Source organism: Sciurus carolinensis, unplaced genomic scaffold (genome assembly GCF_902686445.1).
Source record: "Sciurus carolinensis unplaced genomic scaffold, mSciCar1.2, whole genome shotgun sequence".
In the NCBI taxonomy this organism is placed as follows: domain Eukaryota; kingdom Metazoa; phylum Chordata; class Mammalia; order Rodentia; family Sciuridae; genus Sciurus; species Sciurus carolinensis.
The window spans coordinates 4,027,835-4,042,237 of record NW_025920120.1 but is presented as its reverse complement, the minus strand read 5'-3'; the positions used below and the strand labels follow the sequence as shown (position 1 = coordinate 4,042,237).

The following is a 14,403-nucleotide window of genomic DNA, read 5'->3' as shown; positions in this document are numbered from 1 at the left end:
TATCTCAGCAAAGAAAGCACTCAACAATGTGAAAAGAGAGCTTACAGAGTGGGAGAAAATCTGTGTCACACACAATTCAGATAGAGCACTAATCTCCAGAATTCATAAATAACTCAAAAAACTTTACACCAAGAATACAAATAACCCAACCAATAAATGGTCTAAATAAATGAGCAGATACTTTACAGAAGATCTATAATGAACAGATACATGAAAAAAATGTTCAACATCTCTAGTAATAAGAGAAATGTAAATCAAAACCACTTTAAGATTTCATCTCACCCTATTTAGAATGTCTGTTATCAAGAATACAAGCAACAATAGGTGTTCGTGAGGATGTGGGGAAAAAGGTACACTCATACACTGCTGATGGGGTTGCAAATTGGTGAAGTCATTCTGGAAAGCATTATGGAGATTCCTTAGAAAACTTGGAATAGAACCACCATTTGACCCAGCTCCCATTCCTTGACCTATACCCAAAGAACATAAAATCAGCATACTTCAGTGACACAGACACATCAATGTTTATAGTCATTCAATTTACAATAGCTAGATTGTGGAACCAACCTAGATGCCCTTCAACAGGTGCATGGATGAAGAATCTGTGTCATATATGCACAATGGAATATTATTCATCCACAAAGAAGAATAAAATCATGGCATTTGCAGGTAAATGAATGCAGTTGGAGAATACACGCTAGGTGAAATAAGCCAATCCCAAACATGCAAAGATCAAAGGATTTCTCTGATAAGTGAATGATGATACATAATGGAGGGTGGGGGGATAAGAGGGAAGAATTGATGAAGGATGGATTATGTAGAGGAAAATGAGGAGTCAAGAGGGTATGGAGAAGGAAAGATAATGAGACATTATTACTCTATGTACATGTATGTTTACACAAACAGTGTGACTCTACTTTGTGTACAGAGAAATGAAAGTTGTACCCCGTTAGTGTACAATGAATCAAAATAATAAGATTTGCCACTTCTGATCTTCTAAAACTTCATTACTAAGCTAACTATAGCATTTTCATAGAAATCAGCAGTAGAAATTGAGTAAGAATTTAACTTGAGTAAGAATTGGTTTGGAGAGTACCCTGAATAAAGGTAAACAAATACAAAAAGCTGAACACCTGTTGACTAATACAATTTCTCCAAATGTGAAATTGTGATGCCACAGTCATATTACCTAAGTAGTTCAACTATTTCATAAAATTATATTCAATTTTCCCTTCACAATACAAAGAAAGAGTTAATCTGTTGGATATATTCAAAAATATTTGTTTCCAAAAAATAAATATTTGAGTCTGGTAGAATTTTTTTACCTCATTAAAACAAAAATTTTCTGCAAAGCAGTTGTAATTCTAGTCACTTAAACAAGTAATCTTAGTAATCTTTAAACTTTTTGTTCTACTTATTACATTAGTAATCTGAGATACTAAACTCCAAGATTACTCATCCAGGTGGTCAGATCCTGAACTATAAATCTAATATCTGAACAATTACAATGGCTATATATATTGATAAAATATATCACAAAACAAATGATATTTTTGAGCAGGAGAAAAAAAACAAACCTTGGAAATCCAATTACACTGCTGTGGTAGAATAAGCCTCATGTATAGAGTCAAAGACTCAGTTTTACATTGCATATTGTGGTCACCCTGAAAAAGTTACCCAATTGTTTTAGGCTTCTGTTTCCCTACCATGCCTACTTCAAAGAAAAGCAGGACTATATACAGAAATGAATTGAAAATGTGAAGCCATACACCAAATGCTCCTGTCATTTTCCCGGCAGGGGATTTGAACCGTGGTCCCTAGGCATGCTAGGTGAGCGCTCTCCAAAAGGAGTCATTTCTTCAGCTCCACCAAATGCTCCTAGTAAGAAACATACCCATGCTTTGTACCCAACCACTAGGGAGCTAGCAACATCAAATTCAAAGGTCACTTACTACCAGGAAGGGCAATGACTTTCTAATTTGAGATTCCACCTCTGGAAGGCATAAACCTTTTATTTTTAGAACTGTTGTAAAGGAAATAGAACACTACAAATAAAAAAGAATTATTTAAGCAAAATGACTACTTGTCACATGTCAAAAAGTTACAGGAGATTCAAAGAGCAATACCCAATAAAATTATTTATGTACAGAATTTCTATGTAATATGTGTTAAATATAAAAATTACAAAGATAAAGCTAACAGACCATAAAAATATTGCAAATGCAAGCTAAACATATTAGTCAGATATACCACCAAAACATTGCTGCCCTGCCCTCAATTCTTCCAAGAAAACAGGAAAGAAGATCAGGCAAGAACAGGTACATATCTCTGTCATTATTCTCACTTTAACTAAAGATATATTTGACAATCTCACTCCCCCTGAGAAAACAAGGATTATATGATTGGAACTGTTAGGACAACAGGACAAAAGGGAATAGAGAAAGAGGCGCAAATATGTAACATTTAGTTACATAAACTAATGACAACTAGAAATTGTGCTGTTAATGAACATCTGGACAAAGGGTTAGGACTTTTTTTTTTGAAGATTTTTTTAGTTGTTGATGAACATGTATTTGTTTTTAAATATTTTAGTTGTAGGGACACAATAATTATCTTTTTGTATTTAATTTTATATGGTGCTGAAAACCAAATCCAATTCCTCCTCACACATGCTAGGCAAGCGCTCTACCACTGAGACACAATGACAGCCAGGGTTTTTGACTCTTACTGATGTTGCTGATTCAATTATACAACTTTCAAAATTATTTTTAAGAATTTAAATTACATATTATAATTAAATTTATGTAAATTATAATACACATTAAATTATAAAGTAAAATAGTGTCTGATATGTAAAGAACTTCACTCTGATATGTGCAGTTACAGACTAGAGGAGGATAGAAAAACATTTAACTTTGATTCTTTTCACATTTATAAAATTTAAAGACTTACTAGATTCTACTGTCATCTGAAGTAAACTATCAATGACATTGGCTAGGAGTCCTTTACTGGATATTCTCAAATGACCTAATATTACTGGAACTGCTTGATACTGCAAAAACAATGTTTTCCCTTCATCTGTCTTTGCCAGGGTCCAGCCCTAGCAGGAGTTCAGGGGTTTCACACTGGTAATGGGGTGCAGGGAGGCAGCATCAGCGATGGATGGAGAATGAAAGACAGACTCAAGTTCTGATGCAATCACTCCCACTTTATTCTGGGGAAGGCTGGGTTTATATACATTTTCCTTCAGGCTATAATGGCAGTCTTGTGGTTAATGAAATTAAAGAAGTTTCCAAAGCATAGGCAGAAAACAGCAACCTTACAGATTATCCTTACCTAATCACAATTGTTTTAAGAATATCTAACTACATCAATGAGCTAAAACAATGTTTATTTCCTTAATATCTAAACTCTATGTGACCTAAGACTATTCTTATCACTCTCACGGTTAAAGCAATAGACAAGTAATCTCATGTGACCATCTCTACTAGGTCCATCTGGTGAATATCTAAATTGCTGAGTTAAGGGCTACAGTAGGGCAGTGGTCGCAGTGGTTCTTGTAGCCAAATTTTTTTATTGAATAAATTACCTTGTCTTATGTAGCTCTTTTTTCCAGAACAGGGCATAGTGCACCAAAGTTTATTACAGGGGTGACCTATTCTTTGTAGGAAGGAAGGAATGTTGTGAACCTTACTCTTTTATACCACCAACACACATAAACAAAACCATCGTTAGAATTTAACCAACCTGTTGGAGACAAAGGCAGACCTATATATATTTTCTCCAGAGGCTTTCAGGGACTCCTTGTACAGTTGCAAAATTATTTTTAACTTTGTTAGTGGTAAAGACCCATTGTCTTTCAGATTGTAGGTAGTTTCTGGAACTTTTTTTGTATTCCCCTCAGCCCCTTAAGCAATCCGTTCAGGCTGAAATGACTGATATATTATCAGAAAAACATAGCAGAAAAAACACCATGCTCTGGAGCAAAACATCTGACAATTCCCTTTAGGATGAGCCTTTGCAATCATCCTCCAGAGGATATTTGTCAAGCACTGGATGGAATTCCAGTTGCTCCTCATGTCTTCAATTCCAAACAGAAAGAAAGAATGAAATGCCTGCATCAGGTAATCAGCTGAAAAACAATGTGAAAACATCTGCATATCAGTGATCAAGTTGGTAACCAGAAAGATAAAAAGAGAGCATCATCTCTTTAACAAAATCAATAGGGAAACAAAAATTAAATGACAAGAGATCACAGACTAAATTTAGATTAATTTCCCCTTAATTTGTTAGAACTCAATGAGAAAGGGAAAGAAAAGGCATTACATCTTGATAGGTTAAATTTTCTTTAAAATTTTCATATTTTAGTACTGAAACAGCAAATAAGACCTATTTCTTTCTGGTATGAAGAAATTAAACATGGTTTATATTAAATATCACAAGGAGAGTTTATTTTCCATATTTGATTATAACTATAATATGCTTCCCAAAAATCAAACAGCATTACTTTAAATCTTTCTGAATGGTTATTTCAAAATGTAAATTTATATAAACTTGCCAAATAGATTTTAAACAAGGATTTCTTTTTCTGGCTAAAAATTGGATATTAGACCACTGAAAGACAATTTCAGAAATTTGAATATGCTCTGGTGTGTTACTTTTCTTGATATATCTGTAAATAAGAATGTCAGCAAGATTTTTCCAAGGCCAGCACTCTAAAGACACCTGTCAGATTAGATTGCCTGGAATTCTCTTAAAGATGTTCCACAGGTACCTGGGAAACTTGTAAAGTCAGGATTGAAAAGCACTAATTTAATTAGAATCAGTGCACATAAAGTATTAAATACTTCTATTATTATACTTCAATTTGACAAATAAACCCAAGTCACTACTCTTAATAAATTTTTCTATAATTCTCCATTCAAAACTCTATTAAAAGGAATTTTAGAATGTTCATGTTGTTCATATAATACTGAGTTAGTTTTTTTCTATTGATATTTCTACTTTAATGACTTGAAATACACTGAAAGTAAAACAGAATCACCAAATGACATTTATTGGCTTTTTGATTTTGGGTTGAATTTTCTTATATAAATATTAAGGTAAAAACTAAACCCTAGTTATTAAGAATGTGAAGTTACAGTAACTCATATGAAATTAAAATACATTTTGAAATATTTTGAGAAATAAGGATCTGTGCCTCTGGATCCCTTTATAGTGTACTCCTTTCTCTTTTTGATAGAATTTAGTTCAAGGAGCATTAATATTACTATACTTAATTTTGTAGCTAAAAAATAAATACTGGAAGTAAAAGAATAGTAGAACAAAGATGCTAGATAGTTTATATTTGCCTTGTTTAGAATACATATATATAAATATATATTTAGCAATTACACAGAGTATAAATTAATTATAAACTCTATAAGGAACAAAAGTTTTATCACAGCACCACCTGCTGCATCTAATACAAATTGCTTCACTTATTAATATATCATCTGACATTTAAATAGGCTGAACACTATCTGGGAGTTTTCTTAAAATTTACAAGTTGAAGAAATTGTTCTCTAAGAGTTTTAATAAGTAAAAAATAGTACTTGAGTACTTTTTTCAAGAATAAACTTAGAGATAAATTATGTTCTCACTTGAATTTATCCAGTAGTTAAGCTATTTCTAAAAACAAGACCAATTTATCTTCCAAAAGAATATTTTTTAAATATTAATTTTAACTTTCAAAACATTTATTTTTCTAAATTTGTTATATTATTGAGTTTTTTAACAAAGTCCTGTCACTGAAATGTTACCTTTATATTCTTTACCAAAAGACAATCTGTTGATCTTAATCAGTATAAGATAAAGTTTTCCTTTAGTCTATATGGCAGCTATAAGAAGCAATTAGAAACTCTGCCACAATTACCATCTACAGATGAGCTCCACTGCCCGGCTCTGAGCCTAGGCTAACTCTATGCTCTTAGCAAGGTGCAGAATAAATGATGCTGTGTGCTCAGGATCCTAGCCTCAAGAGCTCTTGCATTGCCAAATTTTCTGCCACATGTGAATAGGCCACATGGGAGAAAATTCAACCAAGAATAGGGAGCCCAGTCCAGAAAAACCTGTCAGTTGAGTCCATCCCAAATTACCAATTCAAAAAATTGTGAGCTAGTAAATAAAAGGTTTCTGTAAGTCCCATAAATGCTTGGTTGTTTATATAGCCATGGACAGTTAATGTGATCTAATATACCTTAATTCAACTCTTAAAAGTTAAATAATATAAACAATAATGAAGTCTTTTGATACTGGTAATAGATAGCTATAGTGTTATATTTAATATAGCTACATGTGGAGGCACATGTCTATGATTCCAGTGACTCAGGAGGCTGAGATAGGAGGATTGTAAATTCAAAGTCAGTCAGGAAAAATTAGTAAAACTTGTCTCAAAATTAAAAAAGCAACTGTCTTTTCTTTCAGTTCTATCAGTTTTTGCTTCATGTTATTGGTACATAAAGGATTATGATGTTTTCTTATTGATAAGACCACCTAATCACTATGAGATGACCCTCATCTCCAATAATAGTCTTCACTCTGAAAGTTACTTGGTCATCCAAACAACTTTACTAATCATTTAATTAAGGTGTTTATTATCTCCTTTGTTGGCATTTTAGCTATACCTCTTTCCTTTTATTGGCTCTTTTAAAAAATATATAATAATAAGATGTTGATGGACCTTTATTTTATTCATTTATTTATATGTGATGTTGAGAACTGAACCCAGTGCCTCACATATACTAGGCAACTGCTTTACAACTGAGCCACAACCCCAGCCCCAGCCACAACCCCAGCCCCTCACTGGCTCTTTTATTGGTTATTTTAGGCTTTATACATAAGCATCCTTGAATTCAGAGTTTTCTCTCCTTTTTTGTAATTGTCATACTTCAAGACTCTTTAAAGATGATCAGAATGTCCAATAATGTACTGAACAAAAATGGTGATAAGGAGCACATACTTCCCTTCTGTTATTTCCCCATTTTAAATAAATATTCCTTACTGTATCTTTGCCTTTTTAATAGTTATCAAGAATGAACATGACAGTTTATCAAACTATGCTATATGTTGATAAATGAATTTTCTTAATTAAATTATTAGTGGTTAATTTTTTTATACTAATATGCCACTGAGTTTCTGATAACAACCTTATTGGAACTCTGATGAACATGTACATTTTTAAAACTGTGGCTATGGTCTGATAAAGCTTTATTCATCTATGTGTGCATGTAAACACATAAGTTCTTGAAATAGGCCTGTAGTAAACTAATTTGGGCTAATTGTGCCTTTCTTTTCTTTTTCTTTTTTTGATACTAGGGATTGTGTTCAGGACACTTTACCACTGAGTATGTCCATGCCTTTTTAATTTTGAGACAGGATTTTGCTAAGTTACTTAGGGTCTTATTAAGTTGCTGAGTCTGCTTCAAATTTATGATCCTCTTGCCTCAGCCTCCTGAGTTGATGGGATTACACGCATGAGCCACCATGACTGGCTCATAAATGATCTTTCAAACAGTTACCAGTCTATCATAATTTTGAGAGCAGAAACCAAGCAAAAATAACTAAGAAGGCAGAATTATGACTTTTTCTTTTTTCATTAGTTCACTTATCGCTGGGAGTAATGACACAGAACAAACTTCAGATAAAGTAGCCAAATTAAATTATTGTCATTGCCCATTTAAAGAAACCACCATTCTGAGTCATATAATTTAGCAAACACAATAGATATAAAACTGATATATTTATTGCTTGACTACACTGGCATTACTCACTTTAAAAAAATTATCTTATTTAATGATTCAGAATGACAACTGGTTACAGGCAATAATTTAAAGTATATCAATTAAGTTGACATTACATATAATTAAACTGCACACCTGTAAGTCCCAGCAACTGAGGAGGCTGAGACAGGAGGATCACAAATTTGAGGCCAACCTGGCAACTTAATGAGATACTGTATTTAAATAAAAAATAAAAAGGGTTGGGGTAGAACACACCTGGTTTCAAACCCTAGTAATGGAGGAAAAAATTATGGTCATCTTTTGTTGAAGCATTTTATTCTTTCTCTCTCTTTTGTCACCCCCTCCATTTCTTCTTTCTTTGCACTGCTGGGTATTGAGCCCAGGTTTTGTTTATGTTGCATTATATTTAATTGATTCAGTTCTTCATATATCAATAAATTCATTCTTTTACACAAAGCACTATGCAATGTATGGATGGATAAACAAAATAAGTTTTTATCCTCAATAAGCTAATTAGTGCATGATTGACAAGCTTTTTTGTTATAAGACCTGGTAATAACTTCATAAATTTTAGATACTACACAGTCTCTGTTGCCAACTACTCACCTCTGCTGTTCAAAGGCAAAAAAGTCACAGATAAGACATTACGAACAAGCATGACTGTGTGAGAAAATTTTATTAAAAAAACAGATGGTGGACCTGATATGCTGTATAAGCTATAGTTTGCCAACTTGGTTGTCTAGCAGAAAATAAAAAAAAAAAACTATTTTATTTTATTTGCCAATTTATGTGGCAAATAACCCAACAATTGTAAGTGAATGGTGCTATTAGAACATTATCTAAGAGGATCAACACAGGCTTCTGGGAAGAAGAAACAATACAAAAGACTTCATTCACATCAAATAAAATTTGATTTTAAATAATGTGACACCATTATGAAATAAGCCAAAATCTCATGCTGAAAATTTAAAACATATTTGATTATAAAATAATTGCTTTAATATATGGCTATCTCTCCTAGTTACTAAAAATTATTCTGTAAGCATGCTTGAAAGCTTACCTTGAGTGACTGTCTTGAGAACAATTAAGGTTGACAAAAATCTCAATGGCAAATTGGAGTTCTTGAAAAGAGCAGCTATCTTTGGTTTATTTTCCACAGAATTTTCTGAAGAATTATCCTGAATTCCTTTAATTACCACTTCTTTAATATATCTTTACCCAATCTTCTCAATGTTGATGTCATAGTTGAATGCTATTAAAAATACGTACAATCTTAGTGTATTTGCTCATGCTCAGGAAACATTTATTTTAAATACTGCAATCAAATAAATGAACTAAAAGTAAATGAATTTTGGGAGGGGTGGGAGGGGTGGGGGGGAGGGGAAAAATATAATAAACATCATTACCCTATGTAAACATAAAAAAAATAAATAAATAAAAAAAATAAAAATAAAACAATTGAAAACATGCAAGACTGGCGGTTACATTCAACTGAAAAGAATCTTAAATATTTGTATTTTTCGAAAACATGTAAAAACATAAGATCACACTATATTTCTGGAAGAGAGAATCATCAAAGGAAGAGAAGTGGACTGCCTGTACTCTGTTCACATTTGCTCCACCATCACTGACTACCAGTTTCTCAGGTATATCTTACTGTATTTGGTTAGGAAATGACCATCTCTAATCTCACTGTTTTCAGTCTAATCTGACTATAAATGTCCTCAGTGACTCTGAAAAGTGAACAATTTCAAAAGATAAAAACACTAGGATAGAATCATAAAATTCACATGGAGAACAAACTGAAACAAGAAAATAGGCAAAATAGGACTAATGGCATAGAAAAAATTACCTCTAAAATAAAAGAATCTAGTGGTATTCCATATATTCACCAAGAATCAAATGAAGGAAAACCATTTCAGACTGCTGCAGAGAGTATGCTTTGCTAAGCCAGACTAAGAAATAACTTAAATATTCCTTTGTTATGATTCTAATTCTTCAATCCCATGTAACTGAGTTTATAGTAGTTACCTGCCTCTGAATGGGGATTTGTGAACAATTCCTGACTCAATATTGATCCTTCAATGCACATAACAAGCTTCAACTTTTAAATTACAAACAGATATACTGAGATTTTGTGAGTATCAAATGCCAAATTACTAGGTAGTACAAGCAGTGTAATCTAATTCAAATACATTGCTAATAAGAGTATAATATCATTAGGATAAAGTAATACATGAGATTTAAAATCTCAATTTAAAATTAAATATTTCACGACTAGTATAGTAAAAATATTAAAATGGCAAGATTAATAAATTCTACTTATTTTTGTTTTAAAATTTTCTAATGCTTTATACTTCTTTTATAATAGGAAAATAAATTGTTCTTTACTTTTCAAATAAGTGTGTGGTCACTATTTCTCTTTAATTTAAAAAAAGTAAAAAACAACAGAAATTTTATTTTTTAAAATTATTGTTGAGGCTTCACCAATATCTGCAACCAATATTGGCTGAAAATGTACACTCCCAACACCAAAAATAAGGAAAGTCTCAAAACCAAATGTAAAAAGAGAATCAATACCTGCCAATCCCAACATATGACAAAATATTACAATTATCAAACAGAGAATTTAAAACAGCTCTGATAAAATGAGCATTTATAAACACTTTTAGAAAATCTTATTGAAGAACTGAAAATCTTACCAAATTTAAATATAGAAGAAAAACCATGTGTAATTTTAGAACTGGAAATAAAATGAACACAATAATAATAAACACAGCCTGGGCAGCAGTATGGAAGGGATAGAAAAAGAATTAGTTAAATAGAAAGTAAAGAAACAAAAACAGTTAATCTAAGAAACCAAACTAAATTGAAAAACAAATATGATGTTGAGGAATTGAGTATAACAAGAAATTTAATAGCCATGTCATAGAGTCCTCAAAGGAAAGCAAAATCAGGTAGCTAAAAAAATACTTGAGAAACAATGGCTAAAAACATCTCAGACATGGCAAAAAATACACGTAGAGATTAAAGAAGTTGAACAAATCTGAAAATAAATCCAAAGAGATCAACATTAACACCTATCATTGTCAAACTTATGAAAAGTAGTTTAAAAAAAGGAGAAAGAGAAATTATACTCTATGTTACATGTTATTGGAAAAATAACCCAAATGACAGTAAATTTCTTATCAGAAACTATGGAGGTGAGAAGGAACTGGCACATTTCTAAAAATCCAAAGATTGGAGCAAAAAAACAAAACAAAACAAAAAGCCTCTCACCCCAAATCCAATTCACAGTGCAAATATTCTTCAAAAATGAAAGGAAAATCAGGATGTTAAAATGAAGAAAACAGGAGGATCTGTCATCAGCAGATATACTCTAAAAAATAAAGTTCTTTTAAACAGAAAGGAAAGGCTAAAAGAACATCAGGAAGAAGCACACAAAAAGCAAAAAGATACAGTATACTCTTATTCTCTTCTTGAGTTTATAAACCTGTTTGATGGGTGAAACAAAAACAATAACATTATCTCATGCAGTTCTTTTTTTAATTTTTTTTTTTGTACCAGGCCAGGGATACTTAACCACCTAGCCAGATCCCCAGGTCTTTCTTTTATATTTTGTTAGAGACAGGGTCTTATTAAGTTGCTTAGGGCCTCACTAATTTGCTGAGGTTGCATTTGAACTCAAGATCCTTCTAGCCTGAATCTCTCAAGTTCGTGCTGGGATTACAGCCATAGACCACCATGCCCAGCTACAGAAGAAATATTAGCATGATTATATTTTAGATGAGGGAGGTTCAGAAATGTCATCTCTATCTATTTTACTCAAAACTGGTAAAATGCTGGTACCAATTAGAATAATAAGTGATTCATATATAATATCATACCACGAACTACTAAAAAAGCTAAACAAAGAGATATACACCTTGGGGGCTGGGGACATAGCTCAGTTGGTATAGTGCTTGCTTCACATGCACAAGGCCCTGAGTTCTGTCCCCAGCATGAGAGAGAGAGAGAGAGAGAGAGAGAGAGAGAGAAAGAGAGAGAGAGAGAGAGAAATACCAAAATATTATAGATAAATAGATAAATGAAAATTGAATTCTAAAAAATGTTCTAGTAACCCACAAGACAGTAGAAAAAAGAAACCAAAAAAGTAAAAAAGAGATAAAATAAGAAATAAAGAGACAGTTTAAACCCTACTATATACAAATTAAATACCAAAAAAATACAAAGATTGAAAAAACTGATTTACAAACATAACCCAATCCTTTGCTGCCTACAAAATCTCATTTCAAGTATAAGAACATGTGAAGCTCAAAAGTAAAAAAAAAAAATGGAAAAAGATATATCATGAGAATGTGAATCAAAGGAGAGCAGAAATGGTTATATTAATATCAGTTAAAGTGATTTCATGGGCAAAGAAAATGACCAAAAATACTTTATATAAAAATAAAGGGGTCAATCTATCAAGAAAACAAAACAATCCTAAATGTATATGGACTGAGCAACAGAGATATATTATGTGAGATGAAAATGGATGGAAGTAACAGAAGAAACAGAAATTTACTACTAGTGATAGAGACTTATTTTTTCAATATTTTAAAAATTTTATTTGTTCTAATTAGTTGCACATGACAGTAGATTGCATTATACATTTTGAGATATTCAAAACCACCTCTTAACAACTTATAGAAGTAGATAAAGTATCAATGAGGACATAAAACAACTTATGATTATCAACAAAACAACCAAACCTGAAGAACAGAAAGACCTACAACAGACTAAATAATTAATGGGTCATGATATTAAAATAAAACATATCAAAATCTGTAGGACATGATTAATGCAGAATGGATGGAAAAATAGCACAAATTAATAAATGTATATATTTAAAGAGGAAAATTCTTGAATCAATATGTTTTCACTTCAGTAACCTAGAAAAGGTAGAGCATAATAAACTCAAAGCAAGGAGAATCAAGAAAATAATAGCATGAAGAATTCAACAAAATAGAGAACAAAAAGAGACAAACAATCAACAAAATGAAAAGATAAACCTCTGAAAGAACAATGAAAAAGACAAACTTCTAAGGGAATAAAAAGAAAACCCAATTTCCATATCTGGAATAAATAGGGCTATCACTAGACATTAAAGATTTCAAAAAGATAGTATTGTGATAAAATCTACACAAATAAATTTGTGTAGATAAAATGGTTCAGTTCCTCAAAAGGCACAAACTACAAGTAACTAATATGAGTTATATAATTGTATAATTATATAATTAGAATAGTCCTATAACTATTAAGAAAAATAAATTCAAAATTTAACTCCCTTCAAAAAAGAAATCTCTAGGTCCAAACTATTCACTTGCAGAAGTCTACCAACTATTTAAAGAATTAACACTAACTCTACAAAATTTCTTCCAGATGATATAATTACCATTTTTATAAATGTAACATTACCCTGATCAAAAACTAAAGCTCAAAACAAAGAAAACCACAGACCAATATTCCTCATGAATGTAAATGAAGAATCTTTAACAAAATACAAACATACAATTCATCAATAAGCAAGAATTAAACATCACAACCAAATCGGGTTTATGTCAGGGATGCACAGCTGATTCAATGCTTAAAAATCTATGTAATCTACCGTATTAAGCAGTTAAAGATGAAAAATGTTTTATGACCTTACCAATCAATATAAAAAATTCTTTTGAAAAAAATTCAGTAATAAACCCATTCATAATAAAACCTCTGAAAAATAGAAAATGATGGGAATAATGCAAATTAAAAAAAATCATCTATAAAACTCTTATGTTAATGTTTACTTAATGACAACAGAGTAAATGGTGCCCCCTAAGGTTGAGAACAAGCAAAGATATTTGCTCTCACCACCATGTACAATCAGTATAGTGCTAGAAATTCTAGCTAATGCAATAAACCATGAAAAGGAACTAAAGGTATACATATTCAAAAGGAAAACAAAAACAAAAGCTACCGTGTTTATATTTGAGATAACATGACTATCTATATAGAAAATCCCAAGAAGTCTGTTAAGAAATTTCTACAACTATAAAGTTCTAAGTCACAGAACACAAAATAAACAACAAAAAAATCAATTATATTTTATATGCTATTGACAAACATATGGACATCAAAATTTAAAAGAATGCTAATTAAAATCACATAAAAATTAAATACTCAACTGAAAACTCATGAAGAGGAATTCTATGCAGAAAACTACAGTGCCAATGAAAGAAATTAACGTTCTAAATAAGTGAGATGATTTGTGTTCATAAATTGGAAGATGCAACACAATAAAAAGTCAATTCACAATTTGATATACAAGTTTAATGTTATTCTTATCAAAATCTCTGCAAGACATTTTATAAATACAGAAGATTATATATACATAAACAAAATCAAGGATAAGTCTAGGTTATCATTTTAAAAAGATATATGTTTATTTTATCAATTAAGCTTCAAAAAGTGTGTGTATGAAGGTAAAACTTTTTAAATACCTTAATATACTATTGCTGGATGAGAGCAAATATGCATACTTAAGTTTTTTGAGGGGATAGTAACTGGGGATTGAACCCAGGAGCACATTAGCACTGAGCTA

The 14,403-nt window shown here is 31.5% G+C and overlaps 1 pseudogene; it reads right to left on the bottom strand.

The window, feature by feature from the left end:
* Nucleotides 1-3,908: 3,908 nt before the first annotated feature.
* LOC124973745 (coiled-coil domain-containing protein 138-like) overlaps nt 3,909-14,403 on the bottom strand; it is a 75,360-nt pseudogene continuing 64,865 nt past the window's right edge.